Source organism: Bos taurus, chromosome 12 (genome assembly GCF_002263795.3).
Source record: "Bos taurus isolate L1 Dominette 01449 registration number 42190680 breed Hereford chromosome 12, ARS-UCD2.0, whole genome shotgun sequence".
Classification (NCBI taxonomy): Eukaryota; Metazoa; Chordata; class Mammalia; order Artiodactyla; family Bovidae; genus Bos; species Bos taurus.
In genome coordinates this window covers 63,091,751-63,111,892 of record NC_037339.1, presented here as the reverse complement: position 1 = coordinate 63,111,892, position 20,142 = coordinate 63,091,751, and the positions used below count along the sequence as shown (strand labels likewise).

Here is a 20,142-nt window from a genome sequence, read left to right as displayed (position 1 = left end):
TAACTGATATATCTCCCCACAATCTTGATTCCAGCTTGTGCTTCATCAAACCCAGCCTTTCTCATGATGTACTCTGCATATAAGTTAAATAAGCAGGGTGACAATACACAACCTTGACGTACCCCTTTTCCTATTTGGAACCAGTCTGTTTTTCCATGTCTAGTTCTAAACCGTTGCTTCCTGACCTGCACACAGATTTCTCAGGAGACTGGTTAGGTGGTCTGGTACTCCCATCTCTTTAAGAATTTTCCACAGTTTGTTGGGATCCGCACAAAGGCTTTGGCATAGTCAATAAAGCAGAAATAGATGTTTTTTCTGGAACTCTCTGCTTTTTTGGTGGCCCAAAAGATGTTGGCAATTTGATCTCTGGTTCCTCTGCCTTTTCTAAATCCAGCTGAAACATCTGGAAGTTCATGGTTCACATACTGTTGAAGACTGGCTTGGAGAATTTTGAGCATTACTTTCCTAGCGTGTGAGATGAGTGCAAGTGTGTGGTAGTTTGAGCATTCTTTGGCATTGCCTTTCTTTGGGATTGGAATGAAAACTGACCTTTTCCAGTCCTGTGGCCACTGCTGAATTTTCCAAACTTGCTGGCATATTGAGTGTAGCACTTTCACAGCATCATCTTTTAGGATTTGAATACAATCTTACTTGGAGCTCAAACATCCATCTTTCTCTCTGATCACAGTTATAGCAGCATTGTTCTTCTAATTCCTACTATGTATTTAAATAATATCCATGAAACACATTAAAACTAACATATACTATCCCTCTGTTTCACCTCTGATTTCAACATTGCACACATTTCCTTTCTAACCCAAGCTATAATCCGCCTGGGAATTATATTAAAAATGATATTCCACAGCCTTAACCTGGAACGGTAGCACCAAACTGACACCAGACAATTTCCGGAACTCTTATCTCATAGTTCAAAATTTACCCACTGCTCTTCCGTGTGGCCACTTATATGTCATAACAAATCCGTATAGATGCACACATGGTTTCTGGGCTTTCTTTTACTCTCTTATAGTACTCTGCCTTCTCTTGTATAATATCACTGTCTTCATTATCCTATTTTTATAATAAGGCTTGAAATATAGAATGGCTTGTTCATTTACAGTTTAAGGACCTTTTCTAGTTTCCCCATAAAATGCAAGACCAGCTTGTTAAATTTCACTGAAAATAAAGGCTTGTTTGTATTATAAAGATAACTGCGTTTTATCTGTACATTAATTTGGGTACAAATTTCTCTGTCAAATAGCTCTCCTTTATCTCTCTTTGCCTCCTTAAATCTTAATTCAGAAATATTTAATCTACTAGCCATTCAAAATTCTTGCCCTATCTGAGTAACTGAGCAACAGTGTAGTGACTAGCCTACATGAAGCCATGGATGAAGAATGTCAGCTTTTCGGACAGACAGGGCCATGTGACATTGTTCCATGGAGCTAGAAGGCTTACCTATTAGCAGGCACTTTTCTCAGCAGGGAAAACTACAACCCAGGTTCTACATTTGAAAAGTGAATACAAATTTGATCACATCCTCATAGAGGATAGTTTAAACTTCTTACTCTGCAGTAATCAAGTTCTGGTAGCTTTTACTGCTTTCTAACCTGGAACCAGATCAGTCATGCTAAACCATAGTAACCTTGGTTACACATCTATTATTTTTTTAAAATTCATTTTCTCTCATTTTTTAGTGTTATATTTAATATTTACTGTTATAAGTGTGTAATAGAGGGAAGGATACACAGTGAGAACTTAATGGGGAATGGCTTTTACTCAATCTTCCAAAGCTAAACTTTTCAAATTTGTTTCAAAATTTGTATTCTTTTTAATTGAAGCAGAAATCATAAAATTTACCATCTTAACTGTTTTTGAGTGCATGGTTCAGTGTATGCATGTGTGTGTGTGTGTGTGCGTGTGTTTGTTAGTGTGTGTTAGTCGCTCAGTTTTTTCCAACTCTTTGTGACCCCATGGACTGTAGCCCACCAGGCTCCTCTGTCCATGGAATTCTCCAGCCAAGAATACTAGAGTGGATAACCATTCCCTTCATCAGGGGATCTTCCTGACATTGGGGTTAAACCTGGGCCTCCTGTATTGCAGGCCCATTCTTGACTGTCTGAGCCACCATATGATTCAGTAGTGTTAAGATTATTTTCATCGTAAGGAGATCTCCAGGACAAAATGAAACTCTAAACCCATTAAGGAACAACTCTTCTTTTTCCCTTCCTGCCAGTTCATGGTGACCACATTTCTACTTCCTATTTCTATGTTTTGACTTCTTCAAATACCTCATTGAAGAGGAATCATGGTTCCAAATAGGAAAAGGAGTACATCAAGGCTGTATATTGTCACCCTGTTTATTTAACTTATATGCAGAGTACATCATGAGAAACGCTGGAGTGGAAAACACAAACTGGAATTAAGATTGCTGGGAGAAATATCAATAACCTCAGATATGCAGATGACACCACACTTATGGCAGAAAGTGTAGAGGAACTAAAAAGTCTCTTGATGAAAGTGAAAGTGGAGAGTGAAAAAGTTGGCTTAAAGCTCAACATTCAGAAAACGAAGATCATGGCATCCGGTCCCATCACTTCATGGGAAATAGATGGGGAAACAGTGGAAACAGTGTCAGACTTTATTTTTCTGGGCTCCAAAATCACTGCAGATGGTGACTGCAGCCATGAAATTAAAAGACGCTTACTCCTTGGAAGGAAAGTTATGACCAACCTAGATAGCATATTCACAAGCAGAGACATTACTTTGCCAACAAAGGTCCATCTAGTCAAGGCTATGGTTTTTCCTGTGGTCATGTATGGATGTGAGAGTTGGACTGTGAAGAAGGCTGAGAGCCGAAGAATTGATGCTTTTGAAGTGTGGTGTTGGAGAAGACTCTTGAGAGTCCCTTGGACTGCAAGGAGATCCAACCAGTCCATTCTGAAGGAGATAGCCCTGGGATTTCTTTGGAAGGAATGATGCTAAAGCTGAAAGTCCAGTACTTTGGCCACCTCATGCGAAGAGTTGACTCATTGGAAAAGACTCTGATGCTGGGAGGGATTGGTGGCAAGAGGAGAAGGGGACGACAGAGGATGAGATGGCTGGATAGCATCACTGACTTGATGGACGTGAGTCTTGGTGAACTCCGGGAGTTGGTGATGGACAGGGAGGCCTGGTGTATTGCGATTCATGGGATCACAAAGAGTCGGACATGACTGAGCGACTGATCTGATCTGATCTGATCATGCAGTATTTGTCTTTTGTGACTAACTTATTTTACTTAGCATAATGGCCTCAACATTCGACCATTTTGTAGCGTGTCACAGAATTTCCTTAAGGGTACATAATATTTCCTCTTATACACACACACACACACGCCACATTTTGTTCATCCATTCATCTGTCAAGGGACCATTAGTCACAGCCAACAAACAGATATATAACAACATATCTGGACATTTCTACATACAAGAAAAGTGAACAACCAACTGCACTGCACTGCTCCACTCCCTGACCACGAGGATACCCCTTCATCACTGTCCCTCAGGGATGTCTCAGAAGGAGGTTATAATGCAGCACTTTTGGCAGACCCTGCATATTGATTAGAATCACCTGTAAACCAGGTCTAAGTCTTCTCTTCCTCAGTTAACTGATCACAGGAAACTCCCCATTAAGTCAAAGGTTGGTGCTTAAAGAGGGAAGGCAGTGTAGAAACAACAGTGACCATGGACATTCAGGCCCATTCTTTATGTACTTTACCTGTGACTTTAAGGCCTGCTCAGCCCCAATCTTATATATATACATATTGCTTCCATTGAATGAGGGAGTGCTGCTGTATCCAACCAAATATATGCCTTGGTGGCCTGAGAATGCCCAGAACATAATGGGCAGCTAGGTACCATGGCAACCTGGTGCCCCATGGTTAAACAATCAGTCTCTACTAAGGCCCAGTAGTAGGCTAAGCAGTGACTGATATGATCTGATCTGAGCTTCTTGAACATGTAAGTTCATTTCTTTCCTCAGTTCTCAGAAGTTTTCAGTCAGTATTTTTTTCAAATTTCTCCTGCTAGAACTTTCATAAAGCATGTGTGCATACTAAGTCACTTCATTTATGCGTGAGTCTTTGTGACATTATGGGCTATAGCCCACCAGGCCCCTCTGTCCATCAGATTCTCAAGGCAAGAACACTGTAGTGCATTGCCATGCCCTCCTCCAGGGGACCTTCCCCATCCAGAGACTGAACCCTTGACTCACGTCTCCTGTTTTGGCAGCCAGGTTCTTTATCACTAGTACCAACTGGGAAGCCCCATAAGGCATATATCACTCCATTTAACAATGTCCCATAAGCTCAGACAGTAAAGAACCTGTGTGCAACGCAGAAGACCTGGGTTCAATCCCTGGGTCCGGAAGATCTTCTGCAGAAGGGCATGGCAACCCACTCCAGTATTCTTGCCTGGAGAATTCCATGAACAGAGGACCCTGGTGGGCTACAGTTCACAGGATTAGAAAGAGTTGGACATGACTTCCCTCTGAATTTTTTTCCTTTTTATTTCTCTGATTTAGTGATTATAAAAGACATATTTTTCAAATTAACAGGTTCTTCTGCCTGATCAAATCTGCTGTTAAATCCACTGAGTGAATGCTTCCATTCATTGTCATTTTTCAGTTGGGGAATTTCTGTTCGTTTCGTTTTATAGCTTCTACCACTTTGTTGACATTCTCATTTTGCTCAGGCAACATCTGCCTCCTTTTGTTTGGTTGTCTATTTGTGCTCTCTTTCAGCTCATTGAACATCTTTAAGATAGTTATTTTAAATTCTTTGTAAGGCAGCTCTTACATTTGCATTTCTTTAGAGTTAGATTCTGAAGTTTCATTTTGTTTCTCTTGATGGGGTTATGTTTCCATTTCCTTTTATTCCTTGTGATGCTTTGCTGAGTGTGCATGCCTGCTTGCATGCTCAGTCATGTCCAACTCTGTGAAACTATGGCCTGTGACCCTCCAGGCTCCTCTGTCCATGGGATTTCTCAGGCAAGAATACAAGAGTGGGTTTCCGTTTCCTCCTCCAGGAGATATTTCTGACCCAGGGATCTCATCCTTGTCTCCTGCATTGGCAGGCAGATTTGTTACCACTCATCCACCAAGGAAGTCCATTCTGATCATTGCTGCTACTGCTGCTAAGTCACTTCAGTCGTGTCCGACTCTGTGTGATCCCATAGACGGCAGCCCACCAGGCTCCTCCGTCCCTGGGATTCTCCAGGCAAGAACACTGGAATGGGTTGCCATTTCCTTCTTCAATGCATGAAAGTGGAAAGTGAAAGTGAAGTCGCTCAGTTGTGTCCTACCCTCAGCGACCCCATGGACTGCAGCCTTCCAGGCTCCTCCATCCACAGGATTTTCCACGCAAGAGTACTGGAGTGGGATACCATTGCCTTCTCCATTCTGATCATTAGGTTGTTACTAATTTGATTCCTATGAGAGATAAAGAGGGTCTAAAGCTTCCCAGTCAACTATCTTAGTGATGTCACTCTCTGGAACTGAACTTTTATATGCCTTGAAGTCTGTGTTGTCATGACTTAACATAATTCACGTAACATAGACACAATCCCATTTTCACAGATCACATTCCTAATGGGAATAGTTTAAATTGTTCTGCTTCACAAAACAGGAATATTATCCTTCTGTTTTAATTTAATCTTTGAGGTGTACTTGACATACATAGTAGAAAATAATACTACCAACAGTGTACATTCACCTTAAACATAAATCACAACCAGACAAAGAATATTTTGCAGCCTGGCCTTGGAAAATCATTCGTGATTTTATTTCAATAAATACTATTAGAATGATTAAAACACTGTGCTGTCTCTTCTTGACAAATATGTTAAAAGTATAAATTTAAATTAAAGTCTTCATGTTAAATAAACTAAACAAAGATTCAGTGAAAGTCAAAAAGGAATAATTGATTTCTTTTCAAGAACATGAACAGATTTAAACAAATGAAGGGGAAAATTCAAATACTAGAGATCCTTCAGCATTACCTATGCTAAATATCTGGGTAAAAATATATTTAAAACAATGAACCAGATCATTTTGTTCAGCTTTCCATTTTATTTGAAAAACATTTTAATGCATAAATTAAAGATGGTTAAATTTTACATAGTACTATGTTCACAGCAATAATTTATAAATTATTTTTATTATGATAAAAGGCACATGAAATTCACCATTTTGAACATTTTAGAGTATACAATTCAGTAATATTTAGTATATTCACAACCATCACAGTATCTAGTTCCAGAATTTTTCTTTACCCCAAATGAAAATTGATACTAGTGAAGTTATTATAGCCATACTTCTCTCCTCCCAAATCCTGGAAATGAGTACTTTGTATTTTGTCTCTGTGTATTTGCCTATTTTGGATTATTTCATACAGATGAAATAATACAGCATGCAGTCTTTTGTCTGGCTTCTCTTATACAGCATAATGTTTTTAAGGGTCATTCATGATGCTGCTTTTATCAGTACTTCATTTGTTATTCGTGGATGAATATTATCCCATTGCACACATATACCATTATTTTGTTTGTTCATTCTTCAGGCAACAAAGTTTTGCACTGGTTCTAAGTTCTAACTGTTGTGAATAGAATTATGCTGCTATCAACATTTATGTGTAAGTTTTTGTTTGAATACCTTTCTTCTATTTTTATGTGTATTTGTGTAGGAATGGAATAGCAAAGTAATATGGTATTTATATTTAACTCATTGAGAAACTGTTAAATCAATTTCCCTAACAGCTGCACAACTTTACAATCCCATCAGCAATATATGAGAGTATTAATTTATCCATATTCTTGCCAACACTTATTTTAACCTTTTTGATTTTTGTTATATTTGGTATGAAAGTAATTTTTCACTGTGTTGATTTGCATTTCCATGAACATAAATGATATTTAGCATTTTTATTTGCATGTTGACCATTTGTATATCACCTTAAAAATATCCATTTGAGTTCATTGCCTACTAAAAAATTAAACAGCTTATTGAAGTACAATTAACATATTAGACAGCTCACCCACTTAAAGTATATAATACATTTCCCATATCATTAGCCATTAACAATGTTGAACAACTTTTCATTTGCTTATTTGGCATTTGCATATCTTATTCAGAAAAGTGTCTATTCAGATGCCCATTTGAAAAGCTGAGTTGCCCTTTAACAACAGCTCTAATAAGTTTGTATATATTCCAGGTACATGCTGCTTATCACATATCAGATTCTGTAAACATTTTATACCATCCTATGGGTTGTCTTTTCACTTCATTGATTATGTTTTTTGGAACAGAAAGGTTTTTTTTTTCTTCTTTTTAGGGTCCTTTGTATTTTCATATGCATTTTAGAATCAGTGTAACAATTTCTATAAATAAGTCAACTGGGAATCAGATAGATATTGGGTTGAATCTACAGATTAGGTTTGGGAAGATTCTAATCCATGAAAATGAGATGTTTTTTCATTAAAAGCTTCGGTATTTTTCAACAGTGTTTGAAAGTTTTCAAAGTATAAATTTGGAAGTTTGTTTGTTGGTCTTAAACACTTTTTGGTGCTTTATTATTCATTTTTGAATGGAATTTTTCTCAAGTTTATTTTTAGATGGTTTGTTGCAAGTTTATAGGGATGATATTGGTTTTGAGGTATGGATCTTACATCTGAAAACTTGAATTCATTTATTTTTTTGAATACTTTTATGCATGCAAGCTAAGTTGCTCCAGTCATGTTCGACTCTGTGCGACCCCAAGGACTATAGCCCGCGGGACTCCTCTCTCCATGGGATTCTCCAGGCAAGAATACTGGAGTGGGTTGCCATGCCCTTCTCCAGGGGATATTCCCAACACAGATATCAAACCCACACCTCTTGAGACTCCTCTTTGGCAGGCAGGTTCTTTATCACGAGAGCCACCTGGCAAGCCAGGTGCACATTTAAGATTTTCTAAATGATCATGTCATCTGCAAACAAATATACTTGTAATTTTTCTTTTGCAATATTAAAGCTTTTTATCTGTTTTTATTGTCTAATTGCTTTTACTGCAACTTGTATTAAAATGTTGACTAGAAGTGGTAAGAGTGAACATCATGTTTTTGTTCCATGTCTTATAGAAGAAAATCTTGTCTTTTGCCATTAAGCATGATGGTGAATGTGGATATTCCACTGAGGAAACGCCTTTTTATTCTTAGTTTTTTGAGTGTCTTTTTTCTTTTTTTTGGCTATGGAATGGTGTTGGATTCTGTTAAATGAATTTTCTGTATCTGTTAATGATCATGCAAATCAAAATATATTCTATTGATGTGTTATGTTAGATTAATTCATTTTTAGATGTTAAAATGAACTTGCATCCTCAAGACAAATCACTTCTTCATGAATATTCATTGTCTTCATTTGTTTTTCTGATTCTTAGACCAGCTAATTTCAATTAACCTATTGTATTCTTTTGTGTACTGATTTTTTTCCCCTACCTACTCACATCTGCTGGTGAAATTCTATAGTAAATTTCTCATTTCATTACATTTTACTTTTCAAATCCAGATTGTTTTTACTTCATGCCTTATAATCTGTACATTTATTTCTTATTATCTGTTTGATTAGATGCCAATTTAGGGGGATCTATATTATAGTAAATTTGTTGCTATTGTATTAATCCTGAATCTCATTATGTATTATATTAAATATGCTGGCTCAAACACTGCCAGGTAGATACTTAATAAAGCCCATCATTTATGATTAATCCTGGAATATTAAGGCCTATTAAACATTTCAGAACTTTATTTTTTAAGTATATTATATTTATTTCTGGTAAATAAAGGTCATGTAAAATAACTTCTGATTTTATTGATGAATAATATTTTATGAATTATAAACCATGGCATATAAGCACAGCATATAAATCATATTATATATATAATTATATTATATATTATATTTATATATAAATATAAAGATATTTAATTATATAAATTATATATAAATTATATTTTATATTATTTATAAATTATATTATATAATTGATATATTTAATAAAATAAATAATATATATAATTATATGTCATATATAATATACATTATTTATATAAATATAAAGTATTAAATTATGAACCATAGCATATAAACACAGATGTACATGGATACACATAGCCTTGTGCATTCTTTGATTCTATTTTTTCTCAGTCAAATATAATTTCTAGAAATGCATTCAGTGCTTTCATAATTATCACGACTCTAAAGTGATAATGGAAAATTAAAAAAAAAAGTATAAGTGAATGTGATAATATTTTTGTGACCTTGTGTTATCACTATGGAAGATGGGATATACAAATATAGAATGTCTAACAGCAAAGAATCCTGTGCGTATAGAATAAAATTTGAAGTGCAAATACGAACACATACTTTCTATATATAGTCAAAGAGAGAGTCTTGAAGTAAAGTCACCCTGATAGCATAACCACAGGGAACATGCATGTTTGGGGTTATTATTTGATTGTGCACTTCAGAAACTGGGTATCTTGAATAAGAGACTGAATCAAGAGCTAGTACAGGAAAGGACTAGTCTGAAGCATCTCACATTGTCATGTGAGAAAACAAGTTTTCCTCTTTAAAAATAAAATTTAATATAATTACATGTGAAAAAGACAGAAGAAACAAATCTGAGATGATTTGAGTATTACAATAATTAAGAACAATAATGAATTCTTAATGAATGAAACAGAAAGAAAAGAAGGAAGGAAGGAGGGGTGAGATGGAGGGAGGGAAGGGAGAGGGGCAGGAAGAGGGAGGTAAAGGAGGGGAGGGGGTGAAGGGGGACAGTAAGTCATACATAAATTTATGATGGTGATAGTAGGAATTTTTCTTACAGGAAAATGGTGACAAATCAATTTACAGAAAAAGTTGGAAAATGATTTTGCAAGAGTCATAGTAAGACTGTTCAGGCATAAATAATCAATGGATGCTAAATCAGGGAGAGAGTGGAGAGAAGATATGAAGAGCAGAATAACTCTTGTTTTAGATAACTTTCCACAGACTGCTTGTCCCTTCACAAGGAGAATACACATTGGAAAAGCCAGAGAACACCTGGAAGAAGTAGGAAACACTGAAATCTATTCCTTCAATGTAACCTTCTTTTCCTGCTCCAATATCCTTATATATTTTCTTCATTTCTGAGGTTTAGTATATTACAAGAATAAGTTTTGATTTGACTGACTTAACTAAATTTTCTTGAAAAACGGTGATACAAATAAATCTATAGATTCAAGCTTTTATTCTTTACAATTTTGAATGGCTTTCTCTCTAATTTAGGGAACCAGCTATCTATAGTTGATTTTATCGACTGTCCTTTTATCATTTATTCTTTTATTGCATTTATTTTTCTTTAGTAATACCAGATGGTTTTCCATAATATATATGCCAGTTTCAATGTTTATCAGCAGCTGGTAACAGTATCAATATCCCAACATCATCACCAATAAATGTATTCTACCACAAAGTTTATAAATTAGTCTTTGAGGCACTATCTTACTTTAATTTGCATTTATTAACTTATTAGTGGTGACACAGAGAATCCTCATATATATAACATTCAGTCATTTCCCCCTCCTATTCCTATTTATCACTTCTGCCCATTTCCATGATATATTTCATATAACCTGTTGTGGCATGCCATCTGAAAATTTTTGTCCACTTTTCTATATATGTATTTGTTTTTCCATATTAATGTATAGGATTTAAAGTGATGAATTTTTAATGATTTGCAATGGGTTCATTTGATAAGCATTTTAGTCATAGTGTAGTTTATTTTACAACAGTTGTGGTTCTCTTTCATAGTTAATACGGGGGCTTATTTGGTGGTTCAGTAAAAGGATCTAGTTTTTTGTGGCTCATTTAGTGACAACTTTATGATAGAATAATGACAAAGGATAAAACAATTTAAAGTCTAAGAAAACCTTCAAACTGTCTTACCCACTCACAGATAATCGTGATTTAACTATACATATAATGGTGTTGCTATACAAAGTTCCATAGAGGACCATTATTTCATTCAGTAGGGCAAAGTTACTTTCAAAGTACTATGAATTACACACTACAGAGAGTTTCTAAAAGAACAAGATTAACTTAGGAATAACAAGGTTTTAAATCTTGGTTGGAACCCTGAAATCCCTGTAGCACACTAAAAATATAGTTTCATATTCACTGGTGTACAAATACATAAATCATAAAGGTTTATGCAAGCAAAATAATATAGATGGAATAGATAGATTTTCCTATGTACAAGATAAATTACTTTTTTGTGTTCAGACTTTATCGTCTCATGAAAATTTCTAACCTATTGGTATAAAAGCATTTTGAAATGATAAACTTTGATATACACTGAAATTATAAATCAAAAATTACTTGTGACCACAGAAATTTTATTGTACACTCTGTTGATATTATTCCTGTCATCTTCTTGAGCTTTGTCAGGGAGTTTAGGATAGTTGGCTTTCCTGGTGGCTCAGTGGTAAAGAATCTGCCTGCAATGCAGGAGACACAGCAGAAGTTGCAAGTTCGATCCCTGCGTTGGGAAGATCTCCTGGAGAAGGAAATGGCAACCCACTCCAGTACTCTTGCCTGGAAAATGCCTAAAGTCCATGGGGTCGCAAAGAGTCTGACATGACCAGTCAATCATAAAGGATATCAACCCTTAATATTCATTGGAAGGACTGATGATGAAGCTGAAGCTCTAATACTTTGGCCACCTGATGTCGAGAACTGACTCATTGGAAAAGACCATGGTGCTGAAAAAGACTGAGGACAGGAGAAGGGGCAACAGAGGATGAGGTGCTTGTATGGCATCAGTGACTCAGTGCACATGAGTTTGAGCAAAATCAGGGTGATAGAGAAGGACAGGGAAGCCTGACATGCTACAGTTAGTCCATTGGTCACAAAGAGTTGGATACAACTGAGCAATTGAACAACAAATAACCCATTCTTTGGACTCCAGAAATACTTATTATTTATACATACCTCTGTAATTCAGGTGATTTGCCAACCCAAGTCCCTTGCTGCTTGTCAATGAACTGATACTTTTAAACATTCTTGCCTTCATGTTTCTCTTAAACCTGTCTGAAATCATTTGTAATCTACTTGACACTCCGTCTTTTTTTGTAGTGTTTCAGGTATAATATGTACATTTTGATACAGTTAGAATTTATTAACAGATCTGTTTGATGCTGATATCATTCATCAAATTTAATCAAAAAATTACGTTATCTATTGACTATCAATTACATGATAAGAACTGAGCTAATTTGCTGAAGTTGCAAAGTCGAATAAAGCAGTTACTACTGGTAAGCACACAGTATATTAACCAAATTAGATAACTAAACAGTAACTGTGGATAAAGTATGTATTACAAGTGCCAAACCCAAGCAAGTATATATTTAGTTCAGTATGGATGGCTTAGACATATTTATGTTAGACATTTACAAGTGTTAGATATTTACAAGATGTCATAATAAAAATATGTAAGAAGTTCTTCTATATACAGCCAGAAACATGAATGAGATAATCCAAAATTAAACTGACCCCAATAAAAATTGACCAATCAACAGGATTATTTGATTCTAACATAATTTAGCAATTGCCAACAGGATGTCAAGTTAAAACTTGGCCAAAAAAAAAGTTTCTATCTCAAGTCTTCTGGGAAATCTGTGTCAATGTATCCAATCTAAAATAACACATCAGTGTCACTGAAAGAAAAAGTTAATATATTCATATTTTAAAAGATTTTGGTAACATTATGATAATGCGAACAGCAAACTGCTAATTGAATTTCCTAGAGAATATAAAATGATCTAAAGTGAAAGAAATTACATTGTGCTGTAAAATTCAGAGACAAAATCTGTTTTCAAAAACAGAATTGCATAAGTAACAGAGTATCATGAAAATAAAAGTTGTGCCTAAGGCATAGACAAAGTAATATATCAATATAAAATAGTGCTGTAGGTAATGAAATTTAGACACAGAACTCATGGTACACCATATCATTGAAGATAGGATTAAAGATGGCAACTCCATAAAGATGACACCTGCAGTATTGAATTTACAATCAATATGATTCCATTTTCAGTTTTTTGCTTGTTTATTTTGTTGTAAATAACTGAAAAAGAAGCATTCAGTTGTAATCTGACATCTCAGACTCGAGCAGTACAACTGAATTAAGTAGTTCTTTTGTTCTGCTTTTAGTTGTAAAATAGTTTACAAGTTAAGGAAATACTTGTTCAATTATATTATTTTAATTATATATATCGGAGAAGGCAATGGCACCCCACTCCAGTACTCTTGCCTGGAAAATCCCATGGGTGGAGGAGCCTGGTAGGCTGCAGTCGCGAAGAATCGGACAAGACTGAGCGACTTCACTTTCACTTTATATATATATATATAAACCTATATGAATATACATATATGAAAACATATGTAAGGACCAAAAGGTTAATTTAGTACTGATGCTATTACTTTTTTAAAAAAAATGTTGAATTAATCTATAGGAAATGTGTATAAACCCATTCCTGTACTACAGCATACATCTTAGTGTGTCTTGGAGAACGTACACTTTTTTTCACTCACACATATGAAATCTCAAAGTTAATTTTTAAATTAATAATTAAAAGACCTAAGTAAAATGATGAGAACTGGAGAGAACTCAAGTCAAGTCTGAACTGGCTGTTTACATATGTACGACAGTGAAGAATAGCAATGAATGTATTAAAAATGAAAAGTGAAACCATCTATTTTCTATCATATATAGCAATTTTGAACTATAATAATTCCATCAGTTATAGCATCAAAGTTACACTGACTTGTGTTTGATGAGAGAAAGAAGGAAAACCTTTCATTTTTTAAAATCTGTTCATTTAACAAATGATATGATGACGCTAGTGGTAAAGAACCCGCCTACCAATGCAGGAGACATAAGAAATGTGGGTTCGATCCTTGGGTCGGGAAGATCCCCTGGAGGTGGAAATGGCAACCCACTCCATTATTCTTGCTGGAGAATCCCCACGGACAGAGGAGCCTGGCAGGTTACAGTCCATCAGGTCGCAAAGAGTCAGACATAACCGAAGAGACTGAGTATGCATACACATGCTCCGTTGAGAATAATAATGAAATAAAGAAGGGTTTGCCTAGTAAAGTATGGTTGAGGAATAACTCCTCTCAGAGCAGAAAGAATAACTGAAGCAAAGGAAGAGAAGCAGGAAACCAAAAAGGTATATTTGACCATCATAATAAGATGTTTAGAAGGTGTGTTCCCAGATGTAGACTTATTAACATTGCAGCAAAACCTATGACAAGTTCAATCATAAAAGTACACAACAACAACAGATTCCTGTCCTCAACAGACCTTCAAGAGATCGTTACCTGTTTGAATTACATACTGTTGTAAACAAGTTCAGTTCAGTCGCTCAGTCATGTCTGACTCTTTGCGACCCTATGAATCGCAGCACGCCAGGCTTCCCTGTCCATCACCAACTCTTGGAGTTCACTCAAACTCGTGTCCATCTAGTCAGTGATGCCATCCAGCCATCTCATCCTCTGTCGTCCCCTTCTCCTCCTGCCCCCAATCCCTCCCAGCATCAGGGTTTTTTGCAATGAGTCAACTCTTCGCATGAGGTGGCCAAAGTATTGGAGTTTCAGCTTTAGCATCAGTCCTTCCAATGAACACCCAGGACTGATCTCCTTTAGAATGTTACAGATGATAATGGAAGAGCTGTGATTAAGGTCACACTACAAAGTATTGTGAAAGCAAAATGCTCCATGAAAATAGTCATTTGTTCTTATTAATATGAAAAAAAAAACAAAACACAACATGTTTATACACTAACTTTCTGATTTAATCCAGTTACCAATATTTCCTGGAGCCGCTCTAATTCAGGAAGGTTGTAGCTCATGTTATGAGGAATCAAAATACCTAGTGAGAGGTATGAGACACTGCATACAGTTAAAGCACCCATTTCTCCTGAGACATTCTCAAGAAGTGATGTATGGGAATAAAAGTAGTGGACAACTAATTCATATGTGAGTCACTGGTGAACTTTTCAAAAACATGCAGCCTTTAAATTGAAAATTATTCTTGGACTGACCATTCCTGCAGAAGATACTAATTAGGTCTTAAGATCTTTACATTATGTTAAAACTTTACAGTATGAAATAAGAAAATTTATTATGAAATCAAATCACAGTATGAGTTCACCGACATGACTGTGATGATATTTTTATGAGTATGTTAATGAGCAGATAATTTTCTCTCCCCTTTTCCCTCAGCTCGTATGGCTACATCAGCAACCAAATCAGTAAATATATATTTAGTGAACTATGTAAACCAAAAGAAACTTGAAATGAAAAGATATGCCTAGTTAAATCAAAGGAACATCTGTAAGCCTTTCAACATACTTGAAATTGACACTCAGTCTGCTCATAAGCTCGCCAGTCCAAGTTTAATGATTTATTCAGACTTGCTGGATGAATCTATCTTCTTTCATAACAAAGAATCACAAACCTTGTTCCATGTTGAATCTATTTAGCTCTAACTTTTGTGCTCCATTGCCTGGTCTTAGTCATGCTGACTCTGCATCTTTGTAAAAGACATTAGGTATAGTCTCCAATATAACAGAAAGCCCTTTGCATCTTGGTATCAGGGTTGCCAAGGAAAACATTAAGCAGTTAAGCACTGGGCAGGAAAAATATTTTAATTTCACAGAGAAGAGATGGAGCAAGATCAGGTTCAAAGTTATGCATAGGTCCTCCGTGGCCGGGGGATATATTTTGGTGATTTGCCTATGCATTGCACTGCTCTTGTGCCCCAGTGAAAGGAACCCTATGCTTCTCAACGGAAGACACAATTAACAGTGGGATTGGTCAGGTGCCATATAACATACATGCTTTAAGCAAAGACAAAATAGTACTCAATGAGCATGAAACAAGATCAGATCTTCCTAGACAAAGTGATAAGCCTGGCTCAGGCTCTCTGGGTGCTTTATCTCTTGGTAAGGAAATAGTCCAGGCCCAAAGCCCATTCTTATAAGGCTGAGTGGTAGTCAACGCCTGTACATAGGACAGGCAATTGGATAGGAAGGTTAGGAGGGATCATTTTTTTTCCCCTTCAAAGATATTATATTCTAGGATAATTATAACACTATAACTTTAAAAATAAGGTATAACATGGCAACGAACCTGAAAGCTATATAAATTGTTATAGTGACATAAAATGAAGGGGTCACAGGTGGTAAAACTACAGAAGAGTACTCTTGCAGATGACATTCAACTTAAGCATGAAAGGAGGAAGAGGGCAAATGGCGATGTGAGAAAAAGCCTGGAAACCCTATGAAGGACATAGGGTTCTTCATCAGTTCTTAGTAATGTGAAAAGATACATTCCTAGAGGAAAGTTAATAATAACTTCAGAGGCAGGATAGAGTTGTCATTTTAATTCTGTATTTTCATTGTTGTTGTTCAGCCAATAAGTTCATGTCCAACTCTTTGCAACTCCATGGACGGCATGCAGCATGTCAGGCTTCCCTGTCCTTCACTATCGCCCGAAGTTTGCTCAAACTCAGGTCCATTGAGTTGGTGACTCCATCCAACCATCTCATCTTCTGTCTCCCCCTTCTCCTGTTCTCAATCTTTACCAGCATCAGGTCTTTTCCAATGTGTAGGCTCTTCACATCAGGTGGCCAAAAGTATGAGGGCTTCAGTTTCAGCATCAGTCCTTCCAATGAATATTCAAAATTGATTTCCTTTAGGATTCCCTGGTTTGTACTAATTGTAATATCAAACATTTCCAGCTGAAAATGTTATGTTGTCTGTCAGATTTGCATTCATTCAGATTCCAAAATGACACTATCAACGTCCCTTTTCAAATGCAAATAACATCTCCATCTGAAGGTATATATGAGGTCAAAGATTAAAAAAAAAAACCTAATGGTTGAAAAAAAAACATAGTGCAAAGCAATTATACCTTAATCATCTTTCATGTCAACATAAAAATTAGACTGCTTTTCGAGTTCTTTCATTTTGCTAGATTTTTCTAAAGTTTACACGTGGAAAATAATTTTAATCATTTTGATGTTTTAGCAAGATATTGCATCATATTCCATCAAAGAAATATTTTATTGGAGATACTTCTAATCTCATACCTGGCCATCTATGATTCTTCCCTATTTTTTCCAGGTTTATTTAGATATATTTGACGTAGCACTTTATAAGTTTAAGTTGTACAGTATAATGAGCTGATGTACATATATTGTAAAATGATTACCACAATAAGTTAACATCCATCATCTCATAGAGCTACAAAAAATTAAAAGATAATAAGTCTTCCTTGTCGTGAGAACTTTTAGGACTTACTCTTCGTGCCTGTCCTATATGTATCACATTGCTGTGTACATCAAGTCATATGCCACATTACTGGTCCTTACTTTATCTTCTCACTGGCAGTTTGTACCTTTTCACCACCTCCAATCAGTTCCTTCTTCCTCTGCATCTGTCTCTCCTTATTTTTGGTGATCACAAATCTGATCTCTCTCTCTCTCTTTTTTTTTCCCTATGAGTCAGTCTGTGTGTTTTAAGTTCCACATGATCATATAGTATTTGTCTTCCTCTGAGTTATTTCACTTAGGATAATGCCTTTGAGGTCCATCCATATTATCTTGATTGGCAGAATTTTCTCATTTTTATGGTTGAATAATATTGTATATATATACACCAAAACTTCTTTTTCCTTGGGTTGTTTCTATGTCTTTGCTGTTGTAAATAATGCTACTATGAACATGGAAGTAAAAATATCTCTTCAACACAGTGTTTTCATTTCTCTAGGATATATTCACAGAAGTGGGATTGTTGGATCCTATGCTCATTCTAGTTTTAATCTTGGGGGGAACTTCCATAAAGTTTTCCATAATTGTCTGTACCAATTTACCATCCTGCCAACAGTGCACAATCTTTTCTCTGCATCCTCATGCATTATTGTCTCTCTTTTTTTTTTTTTTTCACGCTCATCATTCTAAGCAGTATGAAGTAATCGCTCACTGTGATTTTGATTTGTATTCCCCTAATGATAATGCTTGGAGAAAGAAATGACAACCTACTCCAGTGTTATTGCCTGGAAGGTCCCATGGACACAGCGGCCTGGCAGGCTGCAGTCCATAGGGTTGCAAAGATTTGGACACAACTCAGCATGCTTACACGCAATGATAATAATGTTAAGCATCTTTTCATATACTGGTTGGCCATTCATGTATCTTCATTGGAAACTGTCTATCTAGGCCCTTTGCCAATTTTTATATTCAATTGTTTCTTGCTATTGAGTTGTATGAACTCTTTATGTATTTTGGATATCAACCCCTTATCAGATATACTGTTCACAGATATTGTTACCAAACCATAGCTTGGCTTTTCATCTGGCTGTTCCTTTCACTGTGCAGAAGCCTTTTAGTTTGTATAGTCCCATTTATTTATCTTTTATTTCCTTGCCTGTGCTTTATGTATCATACCCAAAAATCATTGCCAAGCCCCATGTCAAAGAGCTTTTTTCTATATTTTCTTCTAGAATTTCTATGATTTCTGGTATTACCTTTAAGCCTTGATTTTGTGTTAATTTTTGTGAGTGATGTAAGATAGGGGTCTAGTTTCATTTTTTTACCTGCGAATATCCAGTTTTCCCAGAAGCATTTATTTAAGGGACTGTCTATTCTCCATTGATTTTTTTTTTTTTCGCTCCACTGTCAAATACTAGTTCATCCTCTATGTGTGGGTTTAATTTAGAGGCTTCTGATATTGTTCCATTGTTCTACTTCTGTTTTTAAGCCAGTATGAGACTACTTCAGTTACCATAGCTTCATAATACAGTTAGAAATTAAGAAGCATGATGATCTTCATTATTATTGTATGATTCAACATACAAGTAAAATTACCATGTTTTGTGTAAATGATCCCCCAACTTCTTGGGTTACTCTTTATTCTCTTTTAAATTTTAAAATACTCATTTAAAAGAATTCTTGAAATTAAGATTCGATGTTCAAAAAGTGAGCAGGCATATAGTTTTGAATTAACTATACAACATCTACAATTAAAGAGAAAAGATAAAGATAAAAACACTGGAGAGAAGAAGAAGGAGAACTTCATAAAACTCACATATTAAAATGGCAGTATTTTTCACTAAAGTTTTATAGGTCTTTCAAAACTTTACTCTTATTATGAAGAGCCTTACTCTGAAAGATATGCACATATCATGCATATAGATTTATCCTACATTTGGAAAATCTGTATCTGACTACAGAGGTAATTCAACATCTAAATATACATTTCTTATTTCTCATCATCTCTTTAAATGAAACCATAAGACTTTATATTCCTCCCTTTCTCTTTCAAACATGGACCATCATGTGATTCAACAATTAGATGAAATCATTATTAGAAATCACAGAGATTGACTTCTAAAACGTGAACTTAACCCATACATATTTAAGCAAAGCTGTTTTAATCTCAAATGGTTCCCCTGGGATTTAGTCATATAACCTGCATTTGGAATCTAATGATCTCTGAAACTATCACACATTTAAAATGTCCTACTGAAAATATTCTTGGTTTTCCATAAGTATCACACATTTAAGATATCATAGCACTGTAGTCTAAATAGAACCTCATCCACTTAAACATGTAAAAACTGCCATCTAATCCTCAGTTATACCAGTTTTAAATGATCACAAATACATATTTGAGGAACCATCTATTAGCTTCTGCTGATCCTCAGTCAAGGACAATTTACCCTATTATTCATAGTAACTATGAAGCAATCCTATCTGCTGTTGTATTATGAAAGTTTGTAGTCTCAGATGTTTCAGGTTATTCAGTAATTAATGAATAATTAATTGATCATTTAAACTAATTATATTAAAATTAATCAATAAATTGATTGACTTGCTGCTGCTACTGCTGCTAAGTCGTTTCAGTCATGTCGGACTCTGTGCGACCCCCTAGATGGCAGCCTACCAGGCTCCCCCGTCCCTGGGATTCTCCAGGCAAGAACACTGGAGTGGGTTGCCATTTCCTTCTGCAATGCATG

At 35.6% G+C, this 20,142-nt stretch overlaps 1 long non-coding RNA gene across 1 annotated transcript in view; it reads right to left on the bottom strand.

Moving 5' to 3' along the window:
- LOC132346722 (uncharacterized) overlaps positions 1-4,053 on the bottom strand; it is a 90,684-nt gene extending 86,631 nt beyond the window's left edge. The window contains exon 1 of the long non-coding RNA XR_009496637.1: positions 3,760-4,053. This is a non-coding gene — a long non-coding RNA (uncharacterized lncRNA). The remainder of the gene's footprint in view (positions 1-3,759) is intronic.
- Positions 4,054-20,142: the final 16,089 nt, after the last annotated feature.